Raw genomic sequence first — 13,475 nt, 5'->3', positions numbered from 1 at the left:
GTACAAATTCTAATATGGGTACAAATGACAAAGACAAAAAACTCAATGGGCGTTAACCATTTTGATTGGCCAACCTATCACGAACATTCGAAATTCAATTCGAAAATATAGTTTAGTTTATATTTGATTGGTGACTTAAAATGTTTAACACCCACTGATTTTTTGTCTTTGTCATTTGTATGGGATTATATAACAGAGAGAGATCTATACTAACGTCTATACTAACTTTTCTCCGTGGATAGAGTATAGTAACGAGGAGTTACGTAATCCGAATCGGAGCGTTTCAGACGTTTTGTGCATAGTACCTACAGTAAGTTCCATTGAATAAATCTTGGTTTCAAAATAGAAGTAATTCCCGTAACAGCGTCATTCTCCAATATCCGGTGCATTGAATTTGCTGATAGATCGCATTTTCCACTTCAACGATTAAGCTGTTAAAGCCGGTTCACATTATTCTAGTCGTTGGATCCAGTGGATTTGTAGAATAAATTGATATAAATAAATAACACATGAAATAACCTATGAAAGTAGGCTTACATACACAATAATTATAAAAGAAGAGAACATACGACATTAGATATTGCTAATTTAAATAATACGTCAGTACTTCTGCACTAAACCAGCCTGTGCGAGGCGGCAGTGGGCCGGGGGACGGACGCGACGGCCCAACACATTTATTACCCGAATGCGGCGAAGCCCAAAGGCGGGTTATGTATTTTTTGTCTCCGCGTCGCGCGTAAAAACATTCACGGCATAGCCGGCACGTACGACACACAAAATATGTAAACTAATTTTGTACAGTACCCATTAAAGTTGTATTGTTAACCAGTGATATTTTATTTAAGTAACCAAGGATACAGCCAACACAGGTACATATTACAGGTCTTATAATAATAATATTATTCTAGTCTTATACCTAAAATTATGTAGATCAGGGAGATTTAAACATTGAACTAGATTTTGATCATTGATTTGATTGGGTCTTACCATTCAAACAAGAAAAGCAGAATAGCAATAATTACTGGCCTGAATCGCTCACTTTATAATTGTAATCAACGACATCATTCTCTCACTATCTTCCCAAAACGTTGTTCATATTAGAGCCTCAATAGCTCAACCGGTAAAGGAGTGGACTGAAAACCAAAAGGTCGACGGTTCAAACCCCGCCCGTTGCACGATTGTCATACCTACTCCTAGCACAAGCCTGACGCTTAGTTGGAGAGGAAAGGGGAATATTAGTCATGTAATATGGCTAATATTCTTTTAAAAAAAAAACTATTTCGCTAGTACTTAGGTAGGTAAATATCCGCACTGGAATTGGTCGCTGGACTGAAACACTGGAACTCTTTTGGAATAATGTAAAACGACTATCCATTATTCAATTTTGGTGCAGGTATTTGAAACAACCTTTGTATGAGATTAATGAATAGGTTGAGCGTGAATATTCAAGTAGTGAGATCGGCCATTTTGATTATTTCCTGTTAAAATTGTATGAAAAATACAATGCTTATGAATAGTCAGGTAGTTTTAATTTACCACTTTTACCATTGACTCTTATACCTATTTTGGTTTTTCTGAAAAATGTTACGGTTTACAAATTACATTATAAAACGTAACTCAAAAACGGTGCTCAAGAGTATCAAATTACCTTGTATTATATTTTACGGTAATTTTGTTTTTTTCGGAGATTATCTGTTTAACGTTTATCCATACTAATATTATAAATGCGAAAGTGTGTCTGTCTGTCTGTCTGTCTGTCTGATAGCTTTTCACGGCCCAACGGTTCAACCGATTTTGATGAAATTTGGTACAGAGTTAGATTATATCCTGGGAAAGGACATAGGCTACTTTTATCCAGGAAAATTAAAGAGTTCCCACGGGATTTAAAAAAAACCTAAATCCACGCGGATGAAGTTGCGGGCATCATCGAGTAAGAAAATAAAGAAGCGGGAATAAGTCAGTTAGTGATTAATGGTTACGTATCAACGCAAGGATTTTGTGGTCTAATCACTATCCAAATATTATAAATGCAAAAGTGTGTTTGTTTGTTGATTTGTCCTCCAATTCGTCATTTAACATGGCTAATATTCTTTAAAAAAAAAACGCCACAACAAAGCAATGGATGATTTTTAGCTTTTATTCCGGAAAAACAAAGAGATTCCACGGGATTTTTAAAAACCTAAATGAATAAATAAGGCGCGGGCATTAGCTAGTAAAAAAATCATTTTACATTACTATTCACAGCATAGAATCGTAGCCTAGTACGGTAAATCTTTCGAACCTATTTGAAATGTCATTTTATTTGTGTAAGCCATTCGTTCGGGCGCTGTCGTAGTCCGTAGACCCTTTTGAAATGGAAGTCAAAAGCTCGGAAAATCAGAAACTGTGCAACCTTCTCTACATCGCCATCGAGTGTGATTGATTTTACTTTTGTTTGGAATAGTTTTTACAAGCGAAAAAAGATTTTTTCGCTATGACCAGCGTTATATCTCGATGGCTACGACCTGCTTGCAGAACTATTTAGGACCAGAAGTTACGTTAATGCTTAGGGCGTTTGTGCACTGACTCTTATTCGATCGTGTTTTACGAATACCATAAAACGAATCTAAAATTCACCAACGAACCCTAATACAGTCCCATAAGTAAGGTGCGCGCCGTCTTATTGTCATAGCTCGTGCGATAATGCGTGCGTCCGACGAAAATGATCGCGCGTTCCGTGCGTTCAAATAAACTGTGTTTTACTGATCATGTCCTATTGAAGATCGCAAGATCATGCGATGCGTTCATATTGTATTTCTTCGCTCGATGAAATCGCATGTCATCATTGCGCGAGTGATGACAATAGGACGGTGCCTACAGTCCCTCCCCAGCATAGTTATAGCCCGTCCAAAATGAATCCTCACTCGCCATTTTAACTGTATGGGTCAACTGTCATATCAAAAGTACGTTTCACCTTTAAAATAAGAATTAAAATCGCACTTTTGACACATAAAGTTAAAATAGCGCGTGATAAGTTAAATTTTACGCGTTCTGCACTAGTTATCTTAGGCCGTGTCTCCACTAGGCGAACAGTGAGTGGTTATCAGCATCTATATAGCACATAATGTACGCAGTTCGCGGCGTTTCGCTTGCCAACTCATTCAGTGAGCGACTGATTCGCAGCGAACCATGCGCGCGGTACACAGATTATTACTATACTAACCGTCAAACCTTCCCTCCCATTAGTTCACCAAATCACGGCTAACTCGACATGAGTTAGCGACCGATACGCCGCGCCGCCGCCCGCTCAGAGTCAGCTAGCCGCTCAATCTGTTCGCCTAATGGGGACACGGCCTTACGTGAATTAAATTTTTGAATTTTAATTTAAAAATGGCTACAGTTAAAATGAAACGTACAACTAGAGCTAAGTAATGAGCTCACCACAGGCATTACAAACACAAAAATAAAGGCAGCTATTTTTCTTTCTAAAGCCTGTGGCGCTTTCATGCCATGAAAGCTGTGAAGTGCCTACTGCTTGCCTACTGTAATTTTCTACTGCGAGCGAAAGCACGCAAAAAATCTGTCACGTAACAGTTATGTTGACATGAATTGTAAGTTTTTTTTGCGTTTGTCTAGCAGCGAATGTTTTAAACTCAAACTCAAAGCATTTATTCAAAACTAGCTGTTGCCCGCGACTTCGTCCGCGCGGGTGTAGGGTTTTAAATATCCCTTGGGAACCGTTTGATTTTCTGGGGTGAAAAGTGAAACTTGTGACACAACTTGAATGCATTACCTAAATAATACTGCAAGTGTTGTTCTCTAATGAATGAAGGACAGACCAACAAACCAACAAACCAATAAACCAACAAACAAACACAATTTCGCATTTATAATTAGGGTACTGATTAATACTTTGCACGCCTAAATTGAGGTAGACATGCCAGGGTTTTCTAAGTGTTGTTATACCTATAGGTACTTATGCCTTACCAAATTAATTCATTTCATTTATGAAACACTCGTTACTTTATCTAAGACTAGCTTATGCTCGCGACTTCGTCCGCGTGGACTACACAAATTTCAAACCCCTATTTACCCCATAGGGGTTGAATTTTCAAAAATCCTTTCTTAGCGGATGCCTACATCATAATAGCTATCTTCATGCCAAATGTCAGCCCGATCCGCCCAGTAGTTTGAGCTGTACGTTGATAGATCAGTCAGTCAGTCAGTCACCTTTTCCTTTTATATATTTAGACTAGCTTATGCTCGCGACTTCGTCATTGGCATGCAGATAGCTATTATGACGTAGGCATCCGCTAAGAAAGGATTTTTGAAAATTCAACCCCTAAGAGGGTGAAATAGCGGTATGAAATTTGTGTAGTCCACGTGGACGAAGTTGCAAACATAAGCTAGTCTTTAAATAAAATTTTCTCACATTTATTTTCTTTTGGTATGAAATATACAGGTGAACAATCAAAGTGTCCCTTTAATTATTGTGAAAGTAATTTCTGAAACGAATGCTTCTCCATCTGGAAATAAATTGTAATAAAAGCCTTTCGTTTGCTTGTTTCATAAAATAATTACAAAATAATTATTTTGTAAATGAAAGAAATTCGAGAACTGTTAAAGAATTTTTTTTTAAAGTGTACATTTTCTTTATTTGTTTAGATTTCTTGTCCTCTTCGAGCCACTTCCCGCCACCATAATATCGTTGGTTGATGATGATGATGACGAATCAAGTGAAAATAGAACAATGTTAGTACCTACCTCATTATACATTAAATGATGGAAATAAATCAGGCATGAACGATACACCAGTAATAAACTGAATTTGCATTCAAAATAAAATAAATGACCACGATTTATTTAACTCAGTTATATTATTGTAAGGATTTTTAACATTCAGCCCCAATAGTATTATGTAACTTGCATAGACTATAGAAAAATAACAGACAGGAGATAATTTGTCGAACATGAAATATGTCTACAATTTTCGGCTTTTCCTTCAAATATATAAAAGAAAAGGTCTGATTGATGAGGTAAGGACTGACTGATCTATCAACGCACAGCTCAAACTACTGGACGGATCAGGCTGAAATTTGGCATGCAGATAACAAATATTATGCCACTGTAATCTGCTGAGAAAGGATTTATGAAAATTCAACCCCTGAGGGGGTAAAATAGGGGTTTGAAGTTTGTGTAGTCCGCATGGATAAAGTCACGGGTATAAAATTTAGAACCCTCAGTCAACCACTCTGGACTGCTCTAGTACCCGTCCCAAGAGATAAACTATGCAATATTTCTGCAACGAGGTTCAGAAATCGAATCGAAGAGAGAGAAGAGAGAGAGAGAGATCGAGAGAGAGAAGAGAATAAAAAATCTAAATCTAAGTGAAGTCGCGAGCATCATCTACTTAAATAAATAAAATATAAGGAAATACATGCTTTTTCTATCACTGTGATTTCACATCTAAATAATAGCGTGGAAGTGCGAAGCGACTCCTTTTTTAAATTCATTGTAGGCGCACGCTTGACCACGATCACACCTGATGGGAAGTAATAATGTGGCCTTAGATGGGATGCGTTTGCCTAGAAGGTGCTTATTCACTCTTGATTTAAAGATACCCGGCTTATAATTAGCAGGAAACACTGATCTCGGAAGAGTATTCCAGACTATGGCTGGTCTGGAACACTATGAGAAATATAAGGAATCATGACGCAAAGCGTTTCGTACGCGTAGATGGATTGTTGACAACATAGGGGTGGAAACTTGCCCGGCGTCTTGCGATACGGTGGTAGAAAGGTGAGGGAGGGACAAGATCGAACAGCTCCTGAGCACACTCTCCGAAATATCCTCCTGTACTTATACCGCGACTTTTTACCATGACAACTTTGACTCATGTTTTATATCCAGCTTTTTCATACAAGTCAGTGTGTCAACACAATTATTTATATTTGCATTTCGTATGTTAATTAATCCAACCGTTAAAAATTGGGCCTTTTTTTCCTTTTAAACTAGTGACAGTTTGTTTAATTCCGTAGTTGAAAATATGTACAACATGATTCAATAATTATACATAAATAATTGCTACTCTGGTTAACATCGTACATTTTAAGGTAGGTATGATTATAATTACTCCAGTTTACTTAATTATTGTATAACAACTTAAATTGATCAATTATGTACACTTTATTTTCTTTTATTTAAGCACTAGATGATACCCGTGATTTAGGATTTAAGTTTTTAAAAAGCCCGTACGAACTCTTTCATTTTCCAGGACAAATATAGGTAGTATAATATCCATGCAAAAAATCACGTCTATCCGTTGCACCGTTGCGACGTGATTATTATTGCATGGGTATAGAAAAAGACCTGGAGAATGACATACGGTATCTCGAAACTCAAAGAGTTAATCCGGGATTTTTAAAAAACCTAATTCCACGCGGACGAAGTCGCGGGCATCAGCTAGTTTTATATAAATCGAGCAAAAATTAAATTCCCAAACTAAAAATCGTATTCAAGCCTTCAAGAATACTATCAAAAAAAGCCATTTCGTATTTGATGTCGATTCTACGGCGTAGCACTCACAGCGCCAGTTGATAACCAAGCTCTACGTCGAGCGCACGCTATCGGCTACGACGTAGAACCTGCTACGCGAAACTTAACTTTACGGAGTTTTCATGAAGAACCTTATTCATTATTGGATGTTCATCTAATGGAATATTTCAGTTTCTTTACAATAATTTCTGTATTTCTTGTTATTGAAGAGGCGTGAATGAACTTATTATGTGAACTTTAATGAGATTTTGAAAAGTTTGTGTGATAATGACTAAATAAATGGACCAAATGAATTAGTTATTATCGATCAAATGAAGATTTTACAAAAGAATAATTATAAGGTGAGTTCATCTTAACCTATTTATTCTAGGTTTAAAAATTTTACAGGGTAAAATATACATACTTTACTTAAAAATATATATTCCTAATATAAAACGGAGAAAAAAATTAAATCCCCTTCCTTCCTTCTAAATATATAAAAAGAAAAGGTGACTGACTTACTAACCGACTGATCTATGAACGCAGCGCTCAAACTACTGGACGGATCGGGCTGTTTGGCATGCAGATAGCTAATATGACGCATAATCCGCTATGAAAGGATTTTTGAAAATTGAACCCCTAAGGGGGTAAAATAGGGGTTTGAAATTTATATAGTATACACGGATGAAGTCATGGGTATAAGCTAGTATATCATTAAAATCCATATTAGCGCCCGTCCCCATTCCCAGAGAACCAGCGTCAATCCATCAGGTCTCTTGCCGTCATCCCGACTAATCCCTGCCGGCTCAATAAGCGCAGGAATGTCTATGGTGGCAAGAGCCCTTTTGATCGTATCGTTAAGAGAGCTATGCCTATATTGCCATCCTATGTGGATTCTAACGACATTTTTCAGTGGTTGAAGACGTGTAATTCAAAAACAAAACAATCAATCACACCAAATAATGGTAAGGACCTACTGTTGAGCGTTCGAACACTGCACTGCACATCCCTGCGGCTTTGGTTATTATTATTTACTAGCTGATGCCCGCGACTTCGTCCGCGTGGAATTAGGTTTTTAAAAATCCCGTGGGAACTCTTTGATTTTCCAGAATAAAAAGTACCCTATGTCACTTTCCAGGTCTTTATGTATACACATGCAAAAAATTACGTTAATCCGTTGCATCGTTGCGACGTGATTGAAGGACAAACCAACAAACCAACAAAACAACAAACCAATAAACCAACAAACCAACAAACACACACACTTTCGCATTTATAATATTGGTAGTGATATCCACAATCATTCAACTTTTATTCCTGAGCCATCTGCTCTGTTTCTCATTGAAGGTGATTGATTGAATCTCTATCGATTTACGGTAGGTATAGATACAAGTATTGGAATATTATTTGCATAGTAAATAACAAAACGGCCTACGCGAGTAAATTCCCTGTGGAGCACGAACTATAAAAAATATTTTGGTGTATCTTTTTGTTACCTACAGGATCTTTTAGATAGATAATATGTAGAACTAAAAAAATAAAACAGTGGACGTCCACAGGCTGATGATGATGATGATGATGAAAAAAATAAAACCTCTTTTGACAAAATATTTTAACATAAAAATAGGGTAATTGTATGTTTTAATACCTTAAATAATAAAAATTCAGCCAAGGGTTTGTATCTATCATTGTATTAGAAATAACACTTTTTATATTAATAACACAATTTTTATAAATTTCATGGTGGCCATTTTGTATTTTTATCATTATTTGTTGTTATAGTGGCAATAGAAATACCTATCTACATAATATACAGCCCGCTGACAGACAGACGGATGAATAGCGGAGGATTAGTAGCGTTCCGGTACGATGCCGTGTAGAAACAAAAAAGGTGTGCTTAATAAAGACTGCCATACCCCTTCCTGGTCAGCCCGCTTCCATCACTTACCACCAGGTGAGATTTCAGAAAGGGCTAACTTGTATCTGAATAAATAAATAAATATTAAACTAGGGCACCCATTGAGGAGGGGCAGCGTGGAGAGGGAGACGCCCTCCGCACGAGCCCTGGCATCTAAGAAAGCCTGTGTATGATGGACACGAGGCGCTCACAAGTCACAACTCACAGTCATAACAACTGGTTATGGTCCCCGAGTTGGTTGGCGTGCTGTGGGTCCCTCTAACGGTGTTTGGGGGCACGTGGTGTCCTGGTGGTGGGTCTGCTTCGGCGGACAACCGCTGGCAAAGTAACGAGATGTTGTAAGTCCCACTCCCTGGTGCTCCGTCGTCAGCGGTGGGGTGGAACTTCGTGAGGTTTTTAGTCGGTGTAGGAGCACACGAGTAGATATTCTACTCATGTGATAGGAGCCCGACTGTGCTTCCCCGTAGCCAGTGGTATCCATGATGGATTTTCCTCACGGGGAAAAAAATTTAAACAATAACAAAGATAATAGCCCTTAATGTAACTGAATAATCCTGACTGATGACTGCGAGGAGCAGACTTACATCAATTTAATGAAATTCAGAATTGAAATTACCGCCATTAATTTTACCCTTGACCGTTTTATTAATTAATCCCTCGTGATCAGTTTAAAATACTTATCATGTTCTGCCGCCATTTTGCTAAAAACCAGCTAAACCCAAAGTGTATTTGATTTTCTAGTGGGAGGCTTCAGCCGTGACCAGTTACTACTATGCCGGCACCGAGCGTACGAAGTCTCGGGCATCAGCTAGTGGATAAATATTATATAGCCTAACCCTAGAAATGTTTCCAAAATTATATTTAACAAAACCAACCTCTCTGCCCAATTCTACTAAAACTGAAAGTCAGGCTTCATCAAAACTAAACTAGACGGCAAGTTAAATATAACCAACCCTAATTACTCTTTAAACATTACCCTACAACGCCCTATTAATATCCTGACTGTAAATTAATCCTATGTTTAATTTCCTAAAACTTACGATTAATTACCTCTAACAAATGAGTTTTCGATGCGTATCTTTTGTTTGCCCACAGAACTCGAAATAATATTATAGAAAGGGACTTTAGCTAGCCCTGCGGGGTGATTCGCTAACTCAGTGTCTGACACTGAATGATCATCATCAAGCTCATTTGACATTGGTTGGTTCTGCTGACATTCTACATTGAGTGACATGAAAATAATTTTTCGTAGAAATCCTTCAATGGATGAAAAATAAGTGTCAACTGGCTCGGTGGCTATCATTCACTGTTAGTGAGTTAGCGAATCAGTATGCCGCTAGTTCTTATAATGAACAGTTAAAAAAAAAACAATGAACCACAACACTATTATTTTATAATCGGTATAGGGGTTTATAGTATACATTTCACATACATTCCTATTGTCCGCCCCGATCAATGGATACAGAATTTTGAAGCAAAATTCTTATAGAAAAATATTCTTGTTACGACGTTGTACTCATATTTTACATATTCATCACATACTCCGACGGACGTGATCGATTCCTCCATTGTTGTGAACTATGTTTTACACAAAGAAACTGACTGCCTTTAACATTTCGTTTTACTGATGTGTAAAGTCTCTCACATCGTTGTAAAGTGTTTGTGTAAAATGTGCATTGTGTAAAATGCTTGATATAAAGCTTACATAAGGAGTTATTGTCTAGACCATAAACAAAGCAATTGCCAGTAGAGTCATTTTGGAAGGATGAGACGAAGACGAGGACTTCCCAAATGAATTTAAAAGGACGAGGCACCAGCTGACCTCTTAAACAAAACGAGGCAGTTAATTGCTATTTCGGCCGAGACTTGTGTAATGCTTTTCCTAATAACCCTAATTTATATTAACCTTGTTACCAGTATGAAACTGTCCAGTAATTTCTATTATACCGTGTTGTTTTTGTTTTTTTGTAATGAAGCAATTTCCGAGCAAGTGGGAGAAAAGATTTTTTATATCAACCATAACTGTTTCTATCTTCATTAAGTATTTTGGCTACGTGGTCATCTTCGTTAATCGTCCATTGTAATCGACTGACATTATGACCGCCATATAATATAATTTCTATGTCTTCATTAATAACGACGCATTCCGAATACTCATGGGATTGCCGAGGTATTGCAGTGCTTCTACTATGTTTGCCGAAGCGGGGGTGCCCGACTTCTATTGTATTGTTAGAACTCGCGTAGCATCCTTTTCGGAAAGACTTCGGAGCTCTAACAATGCAATACTCAAGGTCGTTTGTGAAGGGATTTCCAGCCCTATTTTTAGTTATTGGCTATCTGTACACCATGATAAGAACAGAAAGTAATACCTGTGAGCTGTGACATCTGAAATGAGTTTTTAACCATTTCAGTTAGTCGTAAGGTATCTTAATGTATGCTTTATAATGTAAATTTTATTTTATTTTATTGTAATTTTTAAATGTGTACCAATATGGGTTTTAAGCCTGAAAATAAAAAACTATTATTATTATCGTGATATATCTACTCTCACGCCCGCGTACAATATAAATATATATAAAAGCCAAACAGAAATATAATACACTTACATACATAAAAATAGATAAACTTACATACACTTTACATAAATACATATTTGTACCGGGCGGAGGATTACACCCCGGCAGGGGAGACCAAAACGGCCGGGGGTCAGGGCGACAGGTTGAAAAACCGGCGGACTATCCTAGCCGAGTCCAGCAAGACCGCTTTTTGCATCCTGGCTGCGAGCGAACTGCCATGGAACCCCAGTCGCCTCAGATGGTTGTTATTATTATTATTATTAATCTTATCCTTCGTTAATTCATAAAGCTCATGCGTTCATTTAAGAAAACATGTCGCAAAAACACTTTTAATATAAAAACGTCTCTTTGATACCATGAAAAATTCGTAATATCATTAAAATATGCACTCTTCACATTTTCCAGTTGCGATTACATTAATCTTTGCTAATGAAGTAGGTAGGTATCATTAAAAGTTGTAAAAAGGTCATGGGAGCTTTCACCAAATGTGTGCTTGATTCAACCGATTTTAACGTTTGAACTTTGAATTAAGTAAACTCTAAAAACATTTACTTCCGCTGTAATCTTGCGCGATCTTTTTACCCGACTGCGGCGTAGCTCAAAGGAGGGTTATTTTTTTAATTATTGAACCGAACAAAACCGGCCAAGTGCAAGTTAAACTCGCGCACCGAGGGATCCGTAATCGGGTATTGTTTTCGACATTTTGCGCGATAAATTTTAAACTATTATGCATAAAAATAAATAAATAAATCTGTTTTACAATGTACAGGTAAAGTCCTTCCATATGATACCCCATAGCTATAGTTAGTTATCTTAATTTGAAAATTGAAAATACTAATTAATTATTTATTCATGAACAGTGAACACATTTTAATTTTAATTTTGTAATGTAACCACAAATTCTCGGGTTTTGGATTCTTTCCCTTACTTGTGCTACAAGACCTACCCACCTGCCTCATGATTCTAGGTCAACGGGAAGTGCTCTATAGGTTTTCTTGACAGACACTTCAGTTGGACAGACAGACATCGAAGTGATCCTATAAGGGTTCCTTTTTCGTTCTGATGTACGGAACCCTAAAAATACGTATGTATTTATGGGTATTTACATACTTAATATTTTTATTTAAGTCATCTAAATATTACGAAAAGTTACCTCACTTCGATACTTTGAAGAGTGGAAGCTATGATGTTTACAATGTTCAATGTACATAAAGTTAAGTCGCCCTAATAGGATTTCACTGTGTTTGATTTTGTGAATATATTACGAAGCTTCAAATACGAGTGTAGAAATGTTTCATGTGGCGTTCTGTGAAGATTAATATTTGAATATTCACGGCTCTATTCATCTAAATATACAAAAGGAAAAGGTGACTGACTGACTGACTGACTGATCTATCAACGCACAGCTCAAACAACTGGACGGATCGGACCAAAATTTGGCATGTAGATAGCTATTACGACGTAGGCATTCGCTAAGAAAGGATTTTTGAAAATTCAACCCCTAAAGGAGTGAAATAGGATTTTGAAATTTGTGTAGTCCACGTGGACGAAATCGCGAGCATAAGCTAGTTAAGTATATGAAAGGCAGCGATATAAATGTTCAAATAGATGCGGCGCTTTATAGTAACATCACGTTCCAGCGAACATCCGTGTCCGTACTCCTGTCAATCGTGATGCACTTTAGACGCAGTCCGTTTGCAAAAATTAAACTTGCGTGATAACTCTATTATTCACGTTATCAAACAGGGTGTAACCAGAACGCTGGCAAAAACGAAGACAGATGATAGTACTGAGGATTACTGATATGATACCACAAAAGTTCCTATAATTTTGTAAAAGTTTATGATATATTGCAAATAAAACATCTGACTGATGCTAGAGGTCAACGAACGTTGCGTAAGTGGGCCGCTCGGTGTCAATGTCGCGTTGTAGGCGGGGCATTGATCTGAGTTTTGCATGCTATACATAGCGGGTTTGAAAAATACTAAATCATTAAAACTACAAAATGAGGCAAATGGTTATTGATATTGGATTGTGTTTAGACAATATAACAATAACGCTAAATTTTTGCTAGCGTTCTGCTTACACTCTGTAGATAGTAGATAGTAGATTTATGTAGCTTTAGTACCTATAGTATGTTTTAACTTATCTTTGTTCGTAGAGTGGTAGAAACGGACTGCATCTTAAGCGGATTACGATGGACACGACACGGACACCTATGACCTATGTTGGCTGGAACATGTTGTTACTATGAAGCGCCGCATCTAGTTGAACATTTTATATCACTGGTAAAAGGTTATAGTATTATATAAAACATCAAAGAACCAAGTAACCAAACAAGTTCGTTATAAAAGCACGCTAGCTGATGCGAAGCGGAAAATCGTTCGTAATATTTGTAGGTCCAAAAATAGAACATCAACATTGGAAGAATAATATGTTGTTATTTTATTTTTTCTTTACTAGGTTGT

The 13,475-nt window shown here is 37.2% G+C and overlaps 2 protein-coding genes across 2 annotated transcripts in view; one reads left to right on the top strand and one right to left on the bottom strand.

Moving 5' to 3' along the window:
• The window catches only part of Mms19 (MMS19 nucleotide excision repair protein), a 404,347-nt gene that overhangs the window by 112,521 nt on the left and 278,351 nt on the right, over positions 1–13,475 (bottom strand). The window lies entirely within an intron of this gene.
• The window catches only part of Oct-TyrR (Octopamine-Tyramine receptor), a 37,925-nt gene continuing 31,035 nt past the window's right edge, over positions 6,586–13,475 (top strand). The window contains exon 1 of the mRNA XM_034973303.2: positions 6,586–6,875. The gene's annotated coding sequence lies outside the window, so the exon portion shown is untranslated. The remainder of the gene's footprint in view (positions 6,876–13,475) is intronic.

The sequence above is a fragment of the Maniola hyperantus genome, chromosome 11 (assembly GCF_902806685.2).
Source record: "Maniola hyperantus chromosome 11, iAphHyp1.2, whole genome shotgun sequence".
Lineage (NCBI taxonomy): Eukaryota > Metazoa > Arthropoda > Insecta > Lepidoptera > Nymphalidae > Maniola > Maniola hyperantus.
Note: the sequence above shows the minus strand (reverse complement) of the source record. Positions and strands in the feature narration are given on the sequence as shown.